At 28.6% G+C, this 9,661-nt stretch overlaps 1 long non-coding RNA gene across 1 annotated transcript; it reads left to right on the top strand.

The window, feature by feature from the left end:
- Nucleotides 1-2,585: 2,585 nt before the first annotated feature.
- Nucleotides 2,586-4,958, top strand: LOC120267830. Its single transcript, XR_005538598.1, has 3 exons — nucleotides 2,586-2,611; nucleotides 3,316-3,437; nucleotides 4,548-4,958. It is a non-coding gene; the product is annotated as an uncharacterized LOC120267830 (long non-coding RNA).
- The last annotated feature ends 4,703 nt before the right edge of the window (nucleotides 4,959-9,661 follow it).

Genomic DNA, 9,661 nt, shown 5'->3' with positions numbered 1-9,661 from the left:
TAACACATGCTTGAACATTGAGCTAAGAACATCAATCACCAGGACAAAGAGCAATGGCAAAAGTGGGTCGCCCTAACGCAATCCTCTTTGATAGTGGATATAGCCATGTTGGGATCCATTGATAAGAATAGAAGCCTTCGAAGAGAGAAAAATACTTTGGATCCAACCCACCCAGCGGTTCCCAAAACCCCTCGCCTTTAACAAATCCAACATGATACAGCCTTACAAACCAAGGTTATTTTATAGATTAGCATGATTTCAATATCATTTTGTAGAGTTCCGTGTATTGTTTGTACTCTTGGTTTGCAGTTATCAATGATTCATTATTTTTGAACAGCCACTAGACAATATAATTATTGACAAGCATTAATCAATTATGTTTGATTCTGCCTTTTCTATTATATGATCTAGATATTTGTTTGTGTTTCTAGAGAATTTCCTGGTTGATGTTATTGTTTTTATTGGATTTTCTTTTGAAAGTATTCTGGCCATTGAGTGTGTTAGCAGAAATTGGAATTTGATAAGATTTGATTAAATATCTTTTAACCCAGTGTCCGTAATTAATAGAACTTAAGAGTTTGTTTTTATCTATGGCAATAAGTATCTATTGGGGGACTGTAATTTATCATAGACAAGGAATGCTTTCACTGTAATATGTTTTTGATCTATTTATTGCTGGCGTTTCCATACCGCAATGGCTAATTTCTTTGAAAAGGGATTTTTTTTTTCTATTGCCCAACAATACCTTGATTTCTTCCCAATCTGTTTTTGATCTACTTTTTTTTCTGGCATGTTCAAACATTAGGTTGGAGTTATCATAGCACAAGTTGGCTGATGGTGGGTTCTTATCCTTAGAAAGGGGGTTTGATATCAATGCAATAACAAGATTTCACTGAGATGTTTTCTAAAGATCATTATTTTCACTCCTGGTTTGTAATTATGAATGGTTAAATTCTTTAAAACTATCACTAAACATTGTTATCTACCGGCATCAATAGCTTGTGTTTGATAATGCTCATTTTATTGTATGATATGATTGAGATACTTGTTTGTGTTTGTGAAGGATTTAATGGTTGATGTTATGGTGTTAGTTGGATTTGCTATGGAACGTAATCTTCCCATTCAGTTGGTTAGCAAAAATTAGTACTTGTATTTTGATAGATATTCACGGATTTGATTTGATTAGCTGACAGTGCTTGTTAGGTAACTTACATGAGGGAGGATGGATTCGAGATATGATCATTTGGCTTCTGTTGCAAAGAATCTAATCTCCAATTTGGTCTTTTTATGTAGTGTGTTTCTGGATCACTTCATATTTATGCTAGATTTTATTGATGTATAATACATTAGTGTATTTGAACATGTGTTTGCAGTAATTTAGTTTATCTAGTTTTAAAAGTAGAGATGTATTGGTCATGGGAAATTTTGTAGGGACTTATAAGGGTGTTTGAAATTTTATAAGAAACCTTTTGGCCTTTTACTCTAATTCTTAACTCTGATTGCAGTTATAAACAAGGAAGATGCATGTTTGTTTGCTTTGTTAAGGTTTTGGTTTCCTTATCTTTAGAAATGAGTTTCATGACACTAATTAGAATATAATTTAACTGCAAGTTGCTTGTCATTTATGTATTTATTGGTGGTAAATTTTTCAAATTTGTAGTATCGAGTGTGTCAGAAGTTGGTTTGTGGAAGTTGTGCTTATGCCACTATGTTTTGAAGTGGATTTTGGTTCTTCTCCAATGCAAGGTGTTTTTTGTCACCTTAAGCAAAAACATAGTATGACATGAGGGTATTTTTATTGTTGGAATTTTTCAATTTTTGATTTGTTATTAGTAACGTGGAACTTGTGCTTATGCCACTTTCTTTTGAAGTGGGTTTTGGCTCTTCAAATCAAAGCTTTTCTAACTGTAGATCACTGTTTTAAGTGAAAAAAAGTTTAACTGCAAGGTATTTTTATTGTAGGATTTTTTTTACTGCAGGGAATTTTTATTGTAGGAATTCAGAATATGGGCAATGGACACCAGTAAGATGGGGTCCTACTTGGAATGAGTTGTTATCTGAGGTTTGAAGTGTATCCCTTCTACAATTTCTCTGTAGAGACTGCAGAAACTCCTCCACTTGTTTCTTCACCACCAGGTAAACCTTGCTTAATTAAAGCTTTTTATGTACTGATGACAAAACATTTTCCCCAACTCACCATTCATTCTTTATTGCAGATGCAACTGTAAGAACATTGCCACCTGGTTTTTCAATGACAGGTGCCTTATGCTGCTGCTGCTATTGAGGCATTCAGGAATTACATAACATAATGAACTGTTATATACCTTTCTTGCTGGGAAAATAACTACAACACGGATATAGTTACTGCAGCTATTGGAATTCCTGCAGTTGCTGTAGTTGTGCCCCTGTCAGTTACCTACTTTTGGCTGCATAAAAGATGGGTGGACAAGAGGAGCGCAAAAGAAATTAATGGCGAGTTATCCAAATTGTCTGCCTTGTACCTGTTTTTGGCACATAAGAATTATTTTTAAAAAAAGTTATATAACCCAAGCTTCCATTAAACCAAAGAACTAACAGAAGGCCACAGGAAAACCACCAAAAATACTCAAAGGTCATAACAAACAAATTTTTTTTCCCTCCAAGCTGATATTTTGATGTTTAAAATGATTTTTTCCAAACCAAGTTTTGTATCCATCCAAACACCATCTTGTTGTGCTAGATGGACTTGAAGAACAGGAGTTCCCAAATGCAAAATCTTTGCTATTTGATTTAGTTTCACTCAAGGAAGCCACGGATGACTTTTCCTTTAACAATGTTGTTTTTTGTAATAATTATCATTGTTGGCATTTTGGACTTTGGGGATCTTGTTCTCTCAGAGGCAGAAAGTTGGTTGTTAGAGCTTGTGCTCTCTGAAGCACTTATCTTAATATGTTATTTATGTGGTTTTTTTATGGGGTTCATTGTTTGAGTCATCTTCAAGGTTGTTATGATTTCGTGTGTAAATTCATTGTTGACACTAGATGTTTTTCTTCCTTGTATTGTTATGCTTATTTTGGAATTTGGTTGAATAATATTATTTGATTTTAGAAGTCAAGAAACAGTGGTTGTAGCTGGTTAGAAATTTTTTATTTGATTGATATCCTTTTCTTCATTGTTGCTTACTGAATTTGAAATTATTTATGTAGCATGGTGTGGCTTTAGGATGATTTTAGATAATGAGATTGTTATTCCACTGTGCACCTTTATAAAAAATAAAAATTAAAAATCATTAACTTCGTTGAATTTAAAATTTTCTGTTTGGTGAATTGGCTTTAGGATGATTTTGGAAAATTTTGGCTAGAAAAGGCTAATCTAGTCTTGAGGATAACAAGGCCAATGAGCAATTTGAAAGCTCGGGTATGAAACAACCTCCCCAAATGGCTGTTACTGGTGATCAGGTTAGTGTGGCTTCTTTTTTTTTCATTTTCTTTTCATTTTCTTTGTTTTTTTGTGTGTGTTATCTGAGTAAATAAAGGGAATTATTTGTGTCAAAATGCTCAACTTATTATGCCAAAGGCTATATATTTATGTAGTTATGATTATGAAATTCAAGTCAGGGGAACCATTTTTGTATTCTTTTAAGCTTGGCATATACTGGTAATATGTATACCTTTCTGAAGTTTATGACATTTATAAGCTGGATGATTGTATTGTTCTCAAGAGAATAGGAAGTCATGAACATATGAACCTCTTAACTATTATGAAGCATATAATTTTTGTTTGGTTGAGTTTCTATGGCAGATTATCTTTTATTAAGGGCTTGTGATAATTGCATGTTTATTTTTGTCACCATGTTACATGATTTATTAGAAATGAATAGATGTGCCTGACTATTAGACTCTACGCAGAAAGACCCTCTCCCATAGATACTGTGTCACCACAATGTTTGATAATTTGGGTAATTGGACAGTTATAGAGAATTTATGGCAAACCATCCTTATTGATGCTTTTAAATAGTTCAGTGTTACTCATGAAAAATGGCTATTGCTTTGCATATCTTTTCAATGGCTCTGTCTACCAATCTTTTTTCTTCATCAAGTTTTTGTGATCATGCCTTTTAGGTTTGATATGATGATCATGGGTATTAACTTTTGAAGGGGAAGGTGGTTCTTGTATTTAGTTTGATTAATAGTGTTTTTTGCCCATGTGCTTTGTTGATTAAAATTGGAATATCATTTTATATGTTTGGTGATTGGTTTGCCGGTAAGAAAGGATTTGTATATGTCAATCTGCAGGATTATTACACCATTTTGTATGTTGGTTTGCTTTGTTTTAATTCATTATTTTGCTTTCCACTATAAATTAAACAAGATTTTATTGCAGAAAGTTGTATTTTGATCTATTTATAGTTAGTATTTTTGAACTTTAGCATCAATGTTTCCATATTACTCACTGTTCATAGTAAATTCCTCACCCACTCATCATACTGATGTTTTTGCACCAACAGGTTTGATGCATCCATTTAATTGATACACTAATTTCTTGTGATGATGGTTTGTGGCTAGTAGATTTTGATGCATCCATTTATTTATGAAGAACATGATGTGTATTCTTCTGCCAGAGTATATCTATACCTCTTCATCAATTGGATAATTAGTTTGCAAGGAAATCAAATTTAATGGATGTTAATCAAGTCCTGTGATTTTGTGAGAGCTTTCTCCTCCAACCAGACTACCGAGACATCAATTGGAAACTTAATGCAACCATGTGGAGTTTGTGCACAAACTACCTCTCCATCACCCAAAGTGCAGAGACACCAACTAGACAATGGCATCAGAAAATATTTGTCTCTCTGTATTTCCTAAAATTTAGCTTCATATTGGTTCTATTTTTGTGGAGTTTGTGCTATTTCATAATTTGGCTACTATTTGAAATCAGTCATTGTTGATTGGATTTCTTGTTTTGACAACCTAGAATGATGTTGCAACCAATTGCTTTTATTAATTTTAAGTATATGGTTTTCTTTTTTCTATGAAATGACAATTGTTTAGCAATGGTAGTTATTTGTATAATTAATTTGCTAATTGCAATCATACTCCAGCTTTTTGTTTTGTTATTAGTCCTTTGGATTCTAATTATCATCATTTAATATGTTTAATATATTTTGTATTTTTGAACTTCGAGCATATTGTCATTAATAAATCACAAGAGAGTTCCTCATTAATATTATTGCGAAGAAGGTTTCTACATCAATTGACAATGATATAATTTTGTTTATCACTGTTTCTGTTGAAATTGCCAACCATATATAAACATTATTATACATAGAGTACTCAAGGCCATGTATGACACATTCATTCCAATGCACCCCTTGTTATCACTTTACCAGTTACAGCAATTGATGTACCTACGACAGTATTAATTTGTCTAGAGGTTAGACACAACAATATAATTTTTTTTCTTTTAATGTTTGACTCTAAATATTTGTTGAGGCAAAAAATAATAATAATAATAATAATAATAATATTATTATTATTATTATTATTATTATTATTATTATTTGTTTGGATAATAAAAATAACAAATGTTGACGCTAATTTACAATGATCATTGTCTAGATGCATTTTTTTTTAAAAATAGTTTTTTTATTAAATGATTGATTCTTGGGTTAAATAAAAAAATATTTTTTTACAAAGCAGAAAAAATAAATTTTTACAAATATTTTCTTATATATATACTTTATATATATTTTGCAAGTAGTACTTGAGTCAAGAATTTTTTTTCTTGGGTTAAATAAAAATAATTTTTTTTTACGGAGCAGAAACAATAGATGTTTACAAATATTTTCTTATATATATATCTATATAATTTTTTATACTTTACATATTAAAATTTATAAAAGTTGGGATTAATTTTGAGAGTCACTAATACATAGCACAGTGGTTTCTCATTTTAATTGTGAGTGAGCAAATGCGGGTTTGAAAACCTGTGCCAGTGGTACTATAGAGTACTGTCCACTCATTATTCACAAGTACCGGCTATTGTACACTAGATGCCATTATGGGTCCCTATGAGGAGAGTTGTATTTTTCACCCTTTCAATATCAGGTATTTAACAATTACCATGCATGTGAAAAGTCTTTATTATACTGCATGTTAGCCCGCCTTAAATGGTAAATTCATAAGGGTTCATTAAATCATCATAACTAGTGCATTTATGCATCTACTCGTCTCTTTGACACCTTTAAAGTAGGCCATTTGTCACCTATTTTGTCAAAATAATAATAATAATAATAATAATAATAATAATAATAGTTTGTATACTTTATACAAAAGCTAGAAGGGCTAAATTACACCTTTTTATAAATATTTTTATAATAATAATAGTTTTTATACTTTATATAAAAGCTAGAGGGGCTAAATTACACCTTTTTATAAATATTTTTATAGTAATAATAGTTTTTATACTTTATATAAAAGCTAGAGGGGCTAAATTACACCTTTTTATAATTATTTTTGTAAAATAATTTTTTTACTTTGTGCTAATTTGTGAAAAGATAGAGAGCGAAATTATAAATTTTTACAACTTTTGGAAATTTTTTTTATACTATGTATACTAATTTGTGAAAAACTTGAAAAACCTAATTTATTATAATTATTAAAAAAAATAATTTTATTTTGTGGGATAAAGTATATCAATAGTTTGTATATTGTTTGGAGTATAGTTATTAAAACCAGTTTAACATCAAACACTTCCAAGCTCATTTAAGGTAAATGTTGGGTTAATAAAAAATAAATATTATTTTAAAAATAAAAATTATTTTTTAAATTCACAAATTGTTAGTCATGTAATGGTAATTACTTATTAACAAAAAAATGTTATTTCAAAAAATTAATTTCGACTCACCCAAGTCATAATTAAGAAAACCTGGATAGTTTATCAGGGTTACCAATTTAAGATAGGTTAAAATGGTTTACTTCAGATTGATTGTATGAATGATCCAATCAAAGACCCGGATTAGTTTAGATGTCGGGTTACCAGGTAGGCCAGTTTAGGTTTAATAAATACATGGAGTTATTAAATTATAGATACAGGAGGTTGTAAGCCATATAATTTTATTAATGGTGGGCATTGGTTATTTTTAAATTTCACGGAAAATGAATTGGGTTATAAATTAAAATGTAGATGTGTCCAAACAATGTAGAAAAATTGAAGATCGAAATATGAGAAATCATTTTTGGAATTTTAGAAACTAAATAATTTTGTAAACATGGTCTATTAGAAAAATTAGGTTTTTTCAAATTAATTATTAAAATAGGTATTTTTACAATTATCTACCAAAACAGGCATTTTTATTTTTATTTTAATATTAAACTTTAGTTTTTTTAATAGTTGTGGGTTTCACTAAGTGTTTAATATTAAAATTTTAATTTTTTTAAAAAACTACAGGTCCTATTAGTTTTTTAAATTTTAAAAAATTTATAGTAAAGCCCTTATAATTTCATAATTTTTTTATAACTAGTTTTATTCCCACTTCTACTCTTCTATTTCTAATTTTACTAATTATAACAGATAAAAAATATAGGTAATATTCGGTCAAAATTTTAAAAGGTAAAAATTGTTGTGGTTATAATTGTTGTGTGCATACATTCATCTACATTGGTTGGCGTACGTGGATAATGTTTACAGGCTTGAGACAATTTTTAATGTATATCATAAAAAGTTTCAGCAAATGTCAAATGAGAAATACTGAAACCCCCAAAATTAGTGGCGGAAGTAGAACTAAAATTAAGGGGGTGCTGAATTTAAATTTTAATTTTTTTAAATATTAAATATTTCTATTAATTCAAACTTGAGATTATAATAATCAATATTTTAAAAATATAAAATATATATCCATCTAAAAAATTTGGTTTATGTGTAAAACCGCTATCATATGTGCATAATTAGCGATTAACTCAACTAGTTAAACACTAAATTAACAAATACTGCAATTAAAAACCAACTTTAAACAAATTCAAATATAAGTCAATTATTAAATACAACAATTATTCAACAAATAATCTAATGAATAATTAAAATTTTCATAACAATTAATCACAAGTATATAACATTTTTTCACAATAATTTTCATAATGAAACAAATATTTAACAAATATCTAACAATCATTCAACAAATATAAATACTTTTACATAACAAATAATCACACAAAAATTAAAAAAAGAAATTAGATATAAACAAATAGGAAAAAAACGATAAATCCCTATAATGAAAATAAAACATAAACTTGGAGATAATTGATCAAAGAGAAAAAACAAAAATATTCTAAATATTGATAATTATGTATTGATAAGTTCAATAAAAAAAATTTATATATAAAGGTTAAAAACAAAAATATTTGAGGATTTATGTTTGGCTAGCCATATTATTTATTATCACTCAACATCAAATTTATTTAATATAGTAATTTATTATTTTTATTTAATTCATTTTAAATAATATGAGGTAGAATTTTGAAAAAATAAAAGTAGCATTTTTCATATGAATTATTATGATTAATATTTTAATTATATATATAATATATAATAATGAATATATATATATATATATATATATATATATATATATATATATATGATGGGCCAAGGGGGTGCTCAAGCACCCCCCTGGCCCCCCTTCTTAAAGCCGCCAATGCCACATTTATGTGCTGATCTTACAATGCGAAGACCACCTTCAGAGTGCTCAAAATCCACCTGAAATTGTAATGAGATGGACATAAAGGAGGGCGGTCAGCCAAAACGTTGTGGTCTATGTTATAATGAAGGTCACAGTCGTCGAAATTATCCGAATGTAACTGGTCCAAGTCATATGTTGTAATGTAATTTAAATATTGTATGTGTTGAATCATTTTATATTATATGTAATTGTTTTCATTCATTTTAAATATTAAGTGTGTTTATTTTATTTGCGGGAGTAATTTTTGTTTAATATTGGTTTAATTACTATATAGGTCCCTGTAGTTGTGTACTTGCTACCCTTTTAGTCCTTACAATTATTTTAGATACAATTAAGTCCTCATATTTAGTCAAGTTGGGTCATTCTAGTCAGCGGTATAGATTGGCAAGTGTAAATTACAAGGACTTAATTGTACCTAAAAATATTGGCAATGGACTAGAACGACCCAACTCGACTAAATATGATGACTTAATTGTACCTAAAAGTATTAGAAGGACTAAAAGACAGAAAGTACACAATTATAGGGACTTGTACGACAATTAAACCTTTAATATTTTATTATTATGAAAATATTAAAATTATTCAAATTATTAATAATCTGTTAGAACTAGTGAAAGTAGAAATAGGAAAGTAGAAATGAAAATAAAATTAGTTATAAAAACTTTTATGAAATTATAAGGGCTTTAGTATAAATTGGTTTTTAATTTAAAAAAACTAATAGGACCCATTGATGTTTTTAAAAAATAAATTTTAATATTAAAAAATTAGTGGGACTTCTAGTTTTTTAAAAAAATTAAAATTTTAATGTTAAAAAAACTAGTGGAACCACAACTATTAAAAAAAACTAAAGTTTAATATTAAAGAAATAAAAAAAATGCGTAAATAATTGTAAAATGCTTATTTTGGTAATTAATTATAAAAGCAATATTTTAAAAAAAGCCAAAA

Source organism: Dioscorea cayenensis, chromosome 8 (assembly GCF_009730915.1).
Source record: "Dioscorea cayenensis subsp. rotundata cultivar TDr96_F1 chromosome 8, TDr96_F1_v2_PseudoChromosome.rev07_lg8_w22 25.fasta, whole genome shotgun sequence".
In the NCBI taxonomy this organism is placed as follows: domain Eukaryota; kingdom Viridiplantae; phylum Streptophyta; class Magnoliopsida; order Dioscoreales; family Dioscoreaceae; genus Dioscorea; species Dioscorea cayenensis.
The sequence above is the reverse complement of the archived record's forward strand: the minus strand, read 5'-3'. Positions and strand labels throughout refer to the sequence as shown.